This window comes from Patella vulgata, chromosome 7 (assembly GCF_932274485.2).
Source record: "Patella vulgata chromosome 7, xgPatVulg1.2, whole genome shotgun sequence".
NCBI classification, from domain to species: Eukaryota; Metazoa; Mollusca; class Gastropoda; family Patellidae; genus Patella; species Patella vulgata.
The window spans coordinates 66,157,110-66,172,445 of record NC_065885.2 but is presented as its reverse complement, the minus strand read 5'-3'; the positions used below and the strand labels follow the sequence as shown (position 1 = coordinate 66,172,445).

Below are 15,336 nucleotides of genomic sequence, written 5' to 3'. Positions count from 1 at the left end.
AAGTAGAAACACTTCTAAAAACAAAGGTTGTGAGTTTATCAACAGACTATTTAATTTGCACAGAGGTGAGTTAAATAAAATTAAAATAAAATCTAAATAGAAATACATTAAATCATGGGGATCTCTTATATGGACCCTCTCTAAATCTAACACCAATAGATGTCATAAAGAATCTCAAAGCGCCAAACATGGCATGATGTGAAAGTGTGTATGGAAAACTTTCTGAAATAAATCCTCTATATCGCATGACGAAATACTATTTGTGGTTATTGATCAAATACGTAGTCAATTTTATTTTTGAAAGTATTGGTATTTTTTTTGCGTCTATGGTTACAATTTGTAATTCTATTTATAACAGTGCTTGTTATTCGGAATGCTGATGTCCCTTATCAACCAGTACATGCGGTCCGAATATACTGGACAATATTGGGGAAATTTAAATACATCTGCTCTATAATTCTAAATAATAGATGTTATACTTGGTGCGAAAGCAATAATAAATTATGTGAAACTATTCAAGCCGTCTGATTATAATTAAGAATAATCCCCAAGATAGCGTTTTCTGGTAGCACACAACATCGATAAAAATAAAATAAATGAAATGGGGTTGAACGCCCTTCCTACTGTTCTGCTCTTACTGACAGTTTTCTATAAGGGAAATTGTGTCCGGAAAGCGGCACTAAGGCCTATTCGTAATATCGAATTCCAACTGTCCGGGGTTCTTTTAACGTTGATGCCAATGTGTACACGGGGTCTCCGTTTTTCGCCCTCATCCGAACGACTAGACAGCTGTCCTTGTCAGGCCCTCCATCCTGCATCACTGACAAGGGGGAACCACGCCGGAAAATCTTGTGGACTTTCTCGGCCAATGCAGGTATCGAACACCCGACCTCCAGGCTAGCGAGCCAGCGTCTTACCCACTTAGCCACGTGATCCCCAGACTAAAGTAGAGTATGGAACAAATATATGGAACAAATATACAAGCTTAGGATTAAAATAATTATATAATAATATTTAACCAGAAATGTTAAATTGTACATAGGAAACAATGTTTAAATACAGCAGAAGATATGGATATAGCAAGAACGCGTGTTAACTATAATTTCGTAATATATATCGTTACATTAAGTTTAAACCCAAACAGTTAAAAGACTTGAAAGATTAGTGAGATATCAATTCGGACATTGGTCAATTACTACTTTAACTAAAATTATATCATAAAATATATACAACGAAACACTATAACAATTACACCCTTCGACTTCGACAAGCTTTTGACCCTAAAAGCAAATAAATGAATTTATATGGATTTAAAAAATCGTCAAAACAAGGAAGTAAAGTATCAGTATGAAAATAATGTAAAATTTACATGGAATTGCAAGTAAAACAATTATCAAAAATTATAAAAGATAACATTTAACCAAATTCTCAGTCAAATTACGGATAAGTCCGATCATTGTGCCACATAATATGTCGCATTCGTGCATGGTGATGTTGCAGATATGCAACATGCTGGTCATATTGAGCGATAGACGGGTCACGTAACTTGGGTCCGGGCATTTTTATCGCATGGTCCTTTATGTATACGTTAGCAAAATCATCCTCGGACACCCACGCATACGTCGTTGATGAGAGGCCCCTCCAACGAATTAAATATTCCTGTTTGCCCTTTTTAATTGGTCTTCGGACAACGTCTTGGGTCGATTTGGTTGCTGTGTCCCGTTTGCGAAGGTAGTTTACATCTGCATTCACATTTGTGCTCTTAGTCCATCGATTTACATTTAGACAAACGCTGTCTGTATTCGCTGGTCCTCCGATGTCCGTTTGACAAATTTGATTAACACTATCCACATTGTTTCCACCGAAGCCAAAGGCAATGAGTCGGTCTCAACGGCCACTTCAACAGTTTTAGGCACCCTGGGCTCATTTGTATCACTTAGTGTAGAAGGAATTAACGATACTTGCTGAGAGTCACTTTTCCTAGTAAGAAATTTTTGACGACGCCGTTGATCACGCGGTTTTTTTGCTTAAGAACGATGCTTCTTCTCCGGATTACGATGAGTCGAATTGCTCCACTTAAAATATATTGCTGTGGTAACGTAATCCAGTCTCAGGCCCCAAGTTACTGGTAACGTGTCAATATACCTGATGACGGCCAAAGCTGCTGCTGGAAAATAGCGTTCCATAGCCATGACGTTGTTACTTAACTCGCTGAGAGGGTTCACCGGAAAATATGAGTAACTAAATACTCGACCCGCTTTCTCCACCAATTGCCGAAGTGCTGTTATCTGGGGGTTGTAGCTTATTCCAATACTAACGACGAAAACTCAGATAAATAGTTAAAATTGTACTTTTAATAAACGAGTGTCCCAAACTGGATAACGGCCACAATAACGAGATAGGTATCGCTAGGGCGAGCCGGTCACCAGACTAAAGTTACAGTAGAATATGGAACATATATACAAGCTTAGGATTAAAATAATTATATAATAATATTTGACCAGAAATGTTAAATTGTACATAGGAAACAGATGTTTAAATAAAGCAGAACATATGGATATAGCAACGTAGTACGGTGGCTGATAAGGGACATGAAAAATAATATAATTTTTTTTAATATTCACCCAAGTCAACTTTAATTTCCGCCCAAGTCAATTTTAATTTCCACCCAAGTCAATTTTAATATAATTTGTTTTTTTTTTATAATTTTCACCCAAGTCAATTTTAATATAATTTGTTTTTATAATTTTCACCTAAAGTCAATTTTAATTTCCACCCAAGTCATTTGTAATTTAATTTTTTTTTTTTTATAATTTTCACCCAAGTCAATTTAAATTTCCACCCAAGTCAATTTTATTTTTCACCCAAGTCATTTGTAATATAATTTCAATTCTGTTGAATTTCCACCCAGCGCGTGATGTCATCTCAATTAGCCTCGTTTCCAAAACACTAATTTTCGCCCGCAATTGGGAAAATAAACGTTCAGGGTCGACACAATCTTAGTCGCTATCTGACAGTGAAACGTATTGCAATAAAATGAAAAATTAGTGTTTTGGAAACGAGGCTAATTGAGATGACATCACGCGCTGGGTGGAAATTCAACAGAATTGAAATTATATTACAAATGACCGGGTTGAAAATTAAAATTGACTTGGATGGAAATTATGAAAAAAAAACAAATTATATTAAAATTGACTTGGGTGGTAATTAAATTTGACTTGGGTGGAAATTAAAATTGACTTGGGTGAAAATTATAAAAAAACAAATTATATTAAAATTGACTTGGGTGAAAATTATAAAAAAAACAACAAATTATATTAAAATTGACTTGGGTGAAAATTATAAAAAAAAATTATATTAAAATTGACTTGGGTGGAAATTAAAATTGACTTGGGTGAAAATTAAAATTGACTTGGGTGAAAATTATAAAAAAAAACACAAATTATATTATTTTTCATGTCCCTTATCAGCCACCGTAAGAACGCGTGTTTTAAAACTATAATTACGTAATATATATCGCTACATTAAGTTTAAACCCAAACAGTTAAAAGACTTGAAAGATTAGTGAGATATCAATTCGGACATTGGTCAATTACTACTTTAACTAAAATTATATCATAAAATATATACAAAGAAACACTATAACAGAATTATAAATGACACTCATACATAAACGAAAGATCATTAATATCCCACAAGAAATTTATTATTATTCAAAAATTAAAAAGGTACATGTGCTTGGGCACACAAATAAAAGATTGCCAAGATCTGGGATTTCTTTTTGGAATATAAACCCAGACAGATACGAGTAATACATAGGGGGATTGAGTATTTAACCTAGCTGCCAAATTCGATGCGTTTTCCATTTTATCAAATAGTTCACATGGAACACCTGAGAGCAAATGATATCAAGTTATCTATAACGGACAGAAACATATTGTTGGGAAATATAATAATACATTCTAATATTTGCTAATATTGTTTTCGAATTGCTGCGCTCGGTGACATTTTATGTATGTCTATTTAACGAATCAAAAAGATTCGGATTCTATTCGCTTATAATCGGTATAAAATTCAAGTATGCAATGATTGAACCTCTAAAAGCTTGGCAATATATCTTTTTACCTCAAAGAGTTTTGTTTGAAAATTTAAGTTTGCTCCCCTCACATCTTACATGGGTCAAACAAAACAACACACGGCTACACAAAGGATGTGGGCGTGTGCTACCGATCAAACCAACCATACATCATTTTGCAGGTATTGCATTGGAGAATGTGAAAACAACAATTATTCAATATTCAAAATGTCCTCATTGCGACGCACTGCTCACGTAGATTGGATTAGGGTTAATTGTTCTGCTTGCAAATTTGCTAAAATATCTGTCGCTATCTGGTCTTAGTACAATATGACACGGAGAGCGTGATATAAAGGATTGAGAATATCTGATTTGATCCGCCTACACCCCTGAAAACATAATTTATTGTTACCCTGTTTTATTTTGTGACTGTTATGAATATCATAGTGGCAGTTTCCATTAAAAATTTAGTTGTTTGCCTTTACACACCAATCTGTATGACAATTACACCAAATATAGTAACAAGCGAATCATGCAAAATAAATATAATATTCACACGGCCTGAAATCACCTTAAGTAGTTTGAAGACGATAATAGAACAAAATTAATTGTAGTTCACAAAGGGTGTTTACGAAACCGTCAGACACATCAAATAATAACGTATTTTTTTAAAACTAAAACTGGATAAACGAAGGTCTGTTTAATTGTATGTGATATCATCACGCGACAATTAATTCTTGGATTATTACCAATTTATCAAAGCTTACAAATCTATAAAAGAACCGTTCATTATAACTATTCGGATGGCATTAGGCGTAATAATACAAGTAGTCTAACAACACACGAGAATAACAGATTTTTTTTTTTTCAAAAATACCCCACGCCGAGATAATTCATTTTTAAAAATCAAAACCAAAACAAGATTTGAATAATAGATTAATTGGTGTTAAGAAGAACAGCGTGTTGTAAGTGACACTCGAAAACAATATTCGACACCCAGCTGAATTATAATCGTGTAGAAACAGGATTTGATTAAATCTCGCTATATATTCAAAACATATTTCGAATGGCATATGCATAATCATTGTAAGGGGCTTAAATTATCACTATTGCGAAATGCAATATATTTATAATAAAAGGTCACCATGGTCGGTGAGTCACGTTACGAATAATGTCTATGTTGTGGCGTAAACAATTCATTCTCGTTAACACGCTAGACAATTTCTAAGAAATACCGATTACCGTAAATATTAATTTCCAAGAAACTCTTACCTAAACTGTCAATAAAGAAAGTTTCATTTTAAATTAAATAAAGTGGCATTTATTATCGAATTTAAAATTGTACAAAATGATTACATCCTGTGTACATTTCCTGACACGAGGAACCCTCGGTCATCCAATAAATAACGGGTTCCAAATTCTCAAAAATCCAGTTTTGTCAGCGGTAAGTCGAAGAATGCGATTTACTGGTTGTTCATTTCAACTGTGAATTTGAGAGTTAAATCTAAATAATTCATTATTTATTGAAAATTTGCAACATTACCAATTCGTTAAATACATTACTTAGGAACAGCTTAATTTTGTTTTCAAATTATTTAGTTGTGATGTTGTTTTGGTACCTATCGATATACCGAGAATTTGTTATATTTAGGTAAAAATAAATAATTACGTTCGTTGTTCGTTTCAAAATCAAGTTTTTAAATATTTTTTTGATATTTTTTGATTGTTAAAAGCCAGTAACAACAATATAACTACAGTATTAAAAACTTTTCACCTGGGGAGTTTGTGAATTGTGGTAATGCATATAAACATTTACGTAATTTTACGGTTTGTTCGCCACGAGTCGCTCGCTCTATATCCCAAACGATTATTTAAATTTTATATATAATTTTGAAGGTTTAGAAGTAAAAGAATTCTATTAAATTTCTAATAGATATTAGCAAGTATGATTCTTTTAATAACATTGTTTTCGTTTATAGCTCAAAAAGTAATATTGATAATTTTGCCATTGAAATCGATTCGAACTAGAAATAGGAATTTTAAAGATAATAAATGATTGCAAATTAGTCTGAAATAAATTGGCTAAAAGTAGAAACACTTCTAAAAACAAAGGGTGTGAGTTTATCAACAGACTATGTAATTTGCACAGACGTGAGTTAAATAAAATTAAAATAAAGTCTAAATAGAAATAGAACTAGAACTGCGATGCAGTAATGACGGGTTTCACCGGTGCCACGTTACCCTAAACATATGTCACTTCCGGTACCAATGAAACCATTAAACAGGTTTCCACCTCATCATTGCACACATCAAATAAAATGGACGCCGAATCAACCAAATCCAGCAATATCAATTCATTTTATATATTTGTTACATGTAAGTGTACAGTACTTCCGGTGATAATGAAAATATTCAATTAGTTTTATGAAATCAGAAATGGCATAAGGCATCACATGGTGAAAATTTTATGTAAATCGAATAATAATTGCCACTTTTATAGACCAAAAACCTTAAAAAGTGACTTGTAGAAAACCGTCAATTCCTCTGCAACCATACAAGTTAGAAACCATTTTCTGGAATCTGTATGATCGTATGGGTTTATTCTATTTGTTGATTGGAATCAAATATCATAATTTTAAAAACATAACAACTCAGACTCATTTGAATAAAATATCTGTTTTGAAAGCTAAAAATATCTGTTTTGAAAGCTAAAAATACAGTTTTTGCCAAAATGACGTTACTTCCGGTGATAATGAAAATCTTAAATTACTTGTATGAAATCGTAAATGGCATTAGATATCACATAGTGAAAATTTCATGAAAATCGAATAATAATTGACACTTTTATGGACAAAAAACCTTGAAAAGTGACCTGTTGAAAATTACCTATTTCTCTACAACTGAACAAGTTAGAAACCATTTTGTGATACCTATATGATCGTATGGGTTCATTCTATTAGTTGATTAGAATCAAATATCAAAATATTAAACAAACAACAAATACGACTCATTTCAATAAATTATTTGTTTCTAAGGCTATAAATACAGTTTTTACCCAAATTTCGTCATTTCCGGTGACATGGAAAATGTTAAATTGAGTTGAACTAGTCACAATTGACATTATGCATCAAATGGTGTCACTTTTATGAAAATCCAATAATAATTGACTCTTTTACAGACACAATAGCGTAAAGAGTGACTCATGCAAAATTGACCATTTCTCGGCAACTGCTCATATTATCACAAGTTTATGAAAGTTGCGAAGAAATATTTTAAAATATGAAAAGCCTGAATGGGTTGTAAATAGCTCATTTTTTTACCTTTTTTCACCTTTAAATCAAAATGACCCGAAAACGAAATCGAAATTAAAAAAACTGAGCCCGATGTTTTCTGCGCCTTTACAGGGCACACACTTTCAGTCATACCAGATTTGAAAAAAATAATATTTGCTTTCAAAAAGTAGTACCGAACTGTCAAAATTATAGTTTTTGCTAAATTTACGTCACTTCCGTTGCCGAAAGGTAACTTTACCCGTAACATTTTGGATTACGGAGCATATGAACTTTGTTTTATACAAATCGAGCAATAAATAATTAATCCAGGACTGAAAAACTGAATTAGCCAATGGGGTCAAGGAAATTTACGATGACAAAAAATGGTGCCATTTTTGGTCAAATCAGATGACTCTTTAACCCTGGGTAAAATACCACATTAAAATATTCATGAATAAAAAAGTTTTTTGTAAAAATTTAAATTTTCAAAATTTGGCGCCTAATATCTCCGACGATTCGTGGCAAATCAAAAATCTAAAGAACCGTGGCTATGTGCCTTGTCTCTGGCTATGTCAAAATGTATCCAATGTTAAAATCCGACGATTATTGTTAATATTACGGCAATATTTCAAAAATCGACGATTTCGGACATTTCGCATTGTCGCAGAACGTTCGAAATAGCTTTAATCTCTAAGTAACACCCACTTTCCCAGTAAAACCGAAGATATCGAATCAATCCGACAAGTAGTTTCTGAGATACAATCAAATTGGAAAAAAAAAAAATAATAATAATAAGAATAATAATAAGAATAATTTTAACAAAAACAATAGTCTTTCACACAAGCTACGCAGTATGAAACCCTAAATACATTAAATTATGGGGATCTCATATTTGGACCCTCTCTAAATCCAACCCCAACAGTTTCGGAGATGCCATAAAGAATCTCAAAGCGCCAAACATGGCATGATGTGAAAGTGTGTATGGAAAACTTTCTGAAATAAATCCTCTATATCGCATGACGAAATACTATTTGTGGTTATTGATCAATACGTAGTCAATTTTATTTTTGAAAGTATTGGTATTTTTATTGCGTCTGTGGTTACAATTTGTAATTCTATTTATGACAGTGCTTGTTATTCGGAATGCTGGAAAGGTACCCGTTCCCGAAGTCGGCTGATGTCCCTTATCAACCACCGTAGTTCCCAGCACATGTTGTCTGAATATACTGGACAATATTGGGGAAATTTAAATAAATCTGCCCTATAATTCTAAATAATAGATGTTATACTTGTTGCGAAAGCAGTAATAAATTAGGTGAAACTATTCAGAAAAGACAAGAGTACAATAATTGATATATTTTTTTATTCTTGATAGGTTAATAAGTCACTCGCTAGATATCTCGTTCTTTATAGATCTGTGTAAAACTTTTAATATTGTGAATAGAAATCAAATATTGTAAAAACTTAATTCAATCGGAGTAAGTTCTAAAATGTTGACTATAATCAAATCGATGTACAGTAAAGTGAGTAGTTGTTTTGTTAAGTTTAAAGAGGTATATTATCTTCAACATTTTCAAGTTTTTCAGGAGTTAAACAAGGCGAATCACTATTCCAACTTTTATTTTTAATATTTATAAACGATTTAAGAGGTTTCTTTTCAGTATAATACAAATTTTATACACCTAGAAAATAGTATATATTCATTACTTTTTGCTGAGAATACTTTAGGAATATTTGTCAAATCTGGAATCTAGAAAATAAATGCTATGAAAATCAAAGTAGCTATCTTTCACCGTGATACACTACCAATAAACTATAATTAACCGTAAAATATTGAACAAAAATAATTAATATCTTAATCTATACAATATTCTATATAATGATACTCTAAATTGGGTAGCCAAAATAAAATTTCCTTTAAATAATGGGTGGGTTAAGTAATTTTGGGATTAATAAGATGCTTTTGACGTATTAATATTATGAAAAATACAACTTTTTTTTGGGTGCAGTACCCAACTAGCATTCGTAGTGAATAGCTTCATGTGTCCTGTGTAGGTATTCGTATCCTTTTATTGTCTTTTTTGGTTGGGTTTAGTGTTGTTTATATGGACGATATGAGTTTGCAATAAAGGGGTGAAGTTATATACACGTATTTTAAAAGTCTATATATTTAATTTACAAAGCATAAAATTCATAATTTGGCCACAGCAACCTTTTAGCGTCGTCTGTAATAAGAATCAAAGTTTATATGCGAAGTTATGCTAATTAAACACAATAACGTTACTGTAATCAGGGTACCTTTAGACCTTTCCCGTATTGCAGCTTGTATGCTGCAGCTCATATAACATGCCTTCATAGACTAGCGTCGAGTCACACCTAGAAGTGTTGTCGACTGTGCTGAACACAATTAAATACTTTTATATACACACCACGATGACAGCAGCGTTAACAAGCAAAAACGATAAGGTGTTTTATTTATATTAGTCTCGTATTCATGAGCCCAGTCGGTGCAAAGAAGTTTGACGTTGAATCCATTTTCATTTATTGCAATTCAGTATAATAACTAATGGGACTTGCAACGCGTAAGTGACCATTAACATTCAAAAGTACACGAGCACAGAGCAGACAAGGGTTTATAATGTTCACGTTTTTAATCTCTCATCTCGTATCACTTGTTTTCGAGAAGGGTTGAGTTTTACATTACAATTAAGTAAGTTCATCCTGTTAATTTTGAAATTATATTCATATGAATCCACCAATATGTAACAAAGCGGCATATCAACAGGTATTTATATGCCCTCCTTCTAGACACTTATCGCATGGTTGATTAATTGTGCCTTTGTTTTTATTAAAACATTTCGAAGATAGACGTCCCACGAATATATTTCTAAAACTATCACCAATTTTGATACCCTCTTCGGGGAGTAATGAAATGAAATAAAATGGGATTTAGTGTCCTACGGTTCTGCTTCGACTGGAATAATGATGACGGGCGTACGCCATACATTGTGCTACGAGGGAAATTGAATGCTAACTGTTACGTGCACGCCAATGTTTACACAGAAACTCGGTGTCGTACCATCCGAGCGACTAGACAGCTGTTCTTGTCCGGCCCTCCATCTTGCATCACTGACCAGGGGGCTTTGGGGAGAAGCAGCTCGCAATTTTATCTTTCATTTTTAAGTTTGCAAGACGAGGGGGGGGGGGAACATTACCTTATTTGGTCTACCAACCATGGATATTTTCACAATGGTTAGAATTTTACCAAAATATCACTGGTTTTTTTACATATAAACATGTCGTCGGCTTTTATTAGTACCTGGGTCTTTGACTTTATAGAAAGAGTGAAGCAACAGTTTTTCAAAGACCTAATATTGTCTTAAGGACCAAAGTCTTACACCCTTTCCTATTTCCAGTATAATATAATAACATCATGTAATAGCTAAATCCTCCTATTGCAGGTCTTTCGCTGAGCCTTAAATGTTATATCAATTATTAATTATGGATTGGGGAGGGGGGCTATTTATTTACGTTTCTAACTTTCGTATTATCAAAATGAACGTCTGGGTGGGTTGAATTTTCCCTAGTGAAAATAATATTTTTAGTTTTTTTGACGGGGGTTAAAAGTTACACACCACTGTTTAGCCCGTGATGAAACCATAGTAATAATGATAAACAGTGTCATCGGCCAATTATTATCGGGGATATCATTTAAATCAATTAAAATTAAAAAAGGACCCAGTACGCATCCTTGGTGCACTCCAGAAACAGCATGCTAATAATTTGATTCGAAACCTTCTAAAACTATGCACTGTCTATTACTGAAACAATGTTCAATATTTTTACATAGTATTTTATTAATTCCACATTGTTTCGATAAGTATTCTTTTATGATATCAATCATTGTGCTTGATACCAATACGGGGATACTTATCGAAACGTCGTGCTTGTGTAAAATAAATCAGTGGTTGTTGTTACATATAACTGTGTTAGTTTTATGTTTCAAATTGCTAAATGCCACTAAAGGATAATGGATGGGATTATTAGTTTTAAGGGTCGCTTGTGTGTTCTATATCTTCGTCGACTTTTTATTTATACGTGTGGCTTATCATTTGGTTTTATTGTTACTACTTGTGTTGGGATATACTGTAATATTTCATTTAAATCGCCTAAAAAAACTTTGATACATTTGATTAATATCATGATTTTTTAAAACATTATTTAAACCTTCAATACTCTCAGCAGGTTTATAATTTCTATATTAATTGTATGATTTATATTTAAAGATAAGATTTTTGGTGAATGTACATTATTTAAACCTTCAATACTCTCAGCAGGTTTATAATTTATATATTAATTGTATGATTTATATTTAAAGATAAGATTTTTGGTGAATGTACAGCATTAACATTAGTGTCTGATTTAAGTGATATCTTATTATGCCCCGTCACACCGGACTGGCGTCCTTAGTGCGCTGCTGCGACCGTACGGCGACCAGAAAATGCACAATGTCACCGGCAAAGGTTAACACAACGCGAGAAAATGTCCCATAAAATTACAAACTTGAAAAACGTCGCTATCTCACAGCTTTCCAGGTCAGATCGCAGAACCTTGGTGTTTGTTTTGAACATGCAAGAAAACATTTAGACACAGAGTTAAGTTATGTTGAAGTAGAAAATGCCTCTATAAAAATTATTTTTAAATGATGCACTTCAAATTTGTGAAACTGGTCGATCACTGTCACTGAGAAGGATGACATCGGGGCAAGTTATTTAGCTCTCAATATTGACTTTTTTCTTCTAAAAATTAAATTGTACAAAAAAACAAAAATAAAGATGTTGGAAGTGTATCTGAATAAAAAAATATTTCCTATTAAGTGTCAATAAGTACATAGGCGTATTACGACGTCCGATGTAAATAACGCACCTGTTATCAACGTGAGCTATAATGGGCGTGACCTAGAACATACATAAATGAAAATTATTTTTTTAATGATACATTGTAGACACGTGCTGCTGACGTAGAATGTGGTACTGAATGTCAACGTACCAAGCTGTACAAGAGAAATAATATGGTTACACGATGCCTTTTTTTATCAAACATTTTTGGCAATTAAAATATTTCAGTTGACGGGAAAAAATATCAACTTTTTATATATAAAAATTATGATCCATTTTTGTGGAAACAATCCAAAGACAGCGTGAGACGTGGAAGTAATTAATCTCAATATATCCATAAAATTATTTTCACAAATGATAAAATGTTCCCTCTGTTCATTTGCTATCGGCATTGTAAATGTACAAACCATCCGATATTCCGTCTTCATTCAGTTGACATTAAAATTCATATCATGTAAGCCCTTTACCAAACTGTTGATAGCCATGTTAGATATGCAATTTTATTATTGGTATATTCCTCTATGTTAGATGCTTGTTATCGACACAGCTATAATTTACCTAACTTCTCCTTGGGATATGAGGGAGGTGGATGGCCGAATGGTTAACGTGTGCACGCTGTATCATAAAGTCTGTCATTGAGTCAACTGGCGTGGTTTCGATTCCCCGGTGCACTGACAAGCATTAGGGTCGCCTGTCCAACCCCGTGGGTTTTCTCCGTGTCCTCCGGTTTCCTCCCACTGCTAAAGGCCCCCACGCACAAGCGAATTATTGAAATAAAATTTAACTATGTGTTAATCCCGAAATGACCTCGTTTTTGTCGAGTCGACGCTAAATCCCATTTCTCTCTCTCTCCCTCCTTGGGATACTGGGATATCCAGCTTACACACTCCAAAGGTAAACAAATATGAAGAGCCCCCCCCCCTCACATACACGCACACCAACCTTCCATTTGTTTTCGTAAATTATATGTTATTTAATTTTTAATATTTGTTGTCAACAGAAAGTACATTGACGATAAATATACAATTAACATTTTGTTTATATTCTTGTGTATACATAGCAACCACCAAAGAATAGCAATATGAAATAATTAAATTGAAATATAACAATTTTTGGATCTTCGCTTCCTCTTACATGTTTTCAAGAATGCCAAATTAAATAGTCCTTCTGATCTAGGATTTCCAATCTTGAGGCTTTAAAATTGCTCACATGGTGTCCGTTGAGCTTTTAAATAAATATTTGTAGGGCGGTCCATGTGAACTGATCTAAATCATAATTTAGGCAATGTAGTAATTATCAAATAGTTAATGAAACATACCTCCAAATAAAAACCAGCCCCATGGATACTGTATACTGCTAAACATGACGCGAGAGGTTTCCTAAATATGTAACTTAAAAAAATGATCGCCTATATTGTAGCCTGATTTTTGAGCATACAACCAAATGAATTTTTTATGCGATGAGAAAACTACAGCAATCCATTGACTGATGTGTTCCAAAATAGAATTTATTTGCAATCTTCAAGCTTTATTGTTATGAAATGTCAAATTATACAAATAGGTCAACTCCAAATAAAGCTTGGGGAAACGTTAAAGAATGTCAAAATAAAAGTGACTTTTCTTTTTTATGGCGTTCCATGTTTGATACCAATATTTATCTTAAACAAGAAATCTAATATGATGCCTGTTGCCTGGTATATCAACGCGACCATAATGCATGCGTTATCCGAACTCGTGTTCGCTGGTCTAAAATGTACAACATTTAAAGCAATGCTACCTTTTGAATGTTTACACGCAATAGTCATGACCACGCTATAGTCTAATAGGGGTTTCCTCCCACTTGAAATAATCTAGTTGAGTCGAGTGGACGTTAAACCCATATCTCTCTTTCTCTCTCTAGAGTCGAGTGGACATCAAAACCCATCTCTCCCCCCCCTCTCTGAGTCAATGTGTTAGTCCCAAAATGACCTAGTATGTGACGAGTGGACTTTAACCCCCCCCCCTCTCTCCCTCATAGTGTGAGCTGCTGTATACCATAAATTCTCTCGTGACAGGCCTCTAATGGAGTCATCTGCTGTCAACTAATTGTCTTAATTTAATTAATCCTGTCTGTTCCAAGTTTAAAGGGCGTATGGCTTTATTTTTTGGAACTATAAATGAGTCGAAAAACACATATTAATGTATAATGCGTGTATAAAGAGTGATTTATATTCATTTTTTTTTTAAAATTTGTAATTTCTAATCAATTATGTTCGGTGAAATACGGGAACAGTCCAAAGTGAACGCCCCCCCCCCCCCCAACGTTTTTTTAATTATTTTATCATTTATGAATCAGCCATTACTATATTTACTGTCGCATTGTAATTCTTCTTTATTCATTGATTTTTCGTCCGGAGCGATCGTGTACCATATTTTAAAACGTTCATTGTGCACTAAATATTGGATATTAGGACCCCACAATTTTACGGCTATATAACAACATCATATTGGATTGAAATGGGCCAATATTGAATTCTCATTTGTGTTTTTAATTTTGAATATTATGGAAAATATTGAGTTAGAGACTTAGCTCCTTTAAATCAAGGGGGGTTGGATGGCTGAATGGTTAGCGTGCGCGCGTTGTATCATAAAGTCTGTCATTGAGTCGACTGGCGTGGTTTCGAATCCCCGGTTGTACGTGACAAGGAGTAGGGTCGCCTGTCCAACCTCGTGGGTTTTCTCCGGGTCCTCCGGTTTCCTCCCACTGCTAAAGACCCCTACGCGCAAGCGAATTATTGAAATAAAATTAAAAACCATGTCGAGTGGACGCTAAACCCCATTTCTCTCTCTCTATCCCTTTAAATCAAGTTTATATTCATATTTATAGTTTTGTGGTTGATTTTCTCAGAAACTATCAATTCGTGTTCAGAACAATTTTATTGTAAGTGCGTTTTTAATTGTGGTTGGTAGGTAGTTTCAGATTTCTAGATATTTGAGTGAAGGGGTAATTTCTAAGATCTTGATTTATGGAGTTGTGTGCTCGACTGGCGGAATCATTAAGGGGGTTTAAAAAGTTAGCAACATTTTGATCATATTTTTCCAATGTTTCCATT

At 33.5% G+C, this 15,336-nt stretch overlaps 1 protein-coding gene and 1 non-coding gene across 2 annotated transcripts in view; one reads left to right on the top strand and one right to left on the bottom strand.

Annotated features, from left to right (window-relative positions):
• Positions 1-13,607, bottom strand: part of LOC126826766 (uncharacterized) — a 58,007-nt gene extending 44,400 nt beyond the window's left edge. The window contains exon 1 of the transcript XR_008788866.1: positions 13,564-13,607. This is a non-coding gene — a transcript (uncharacterized LOC126826766). The remainder of the gene's footprint in view (positions 1-13,563) is intronic.
• LOC130010449 (GTPase IMAP family member 8-like) overlaps positions 1-15,336 on the top strand; it is an 89,151-nt gene that overhangs the window by 36,516 nt on the left and 37,299 nt on the right. The window lies entirely within an intron of this gene.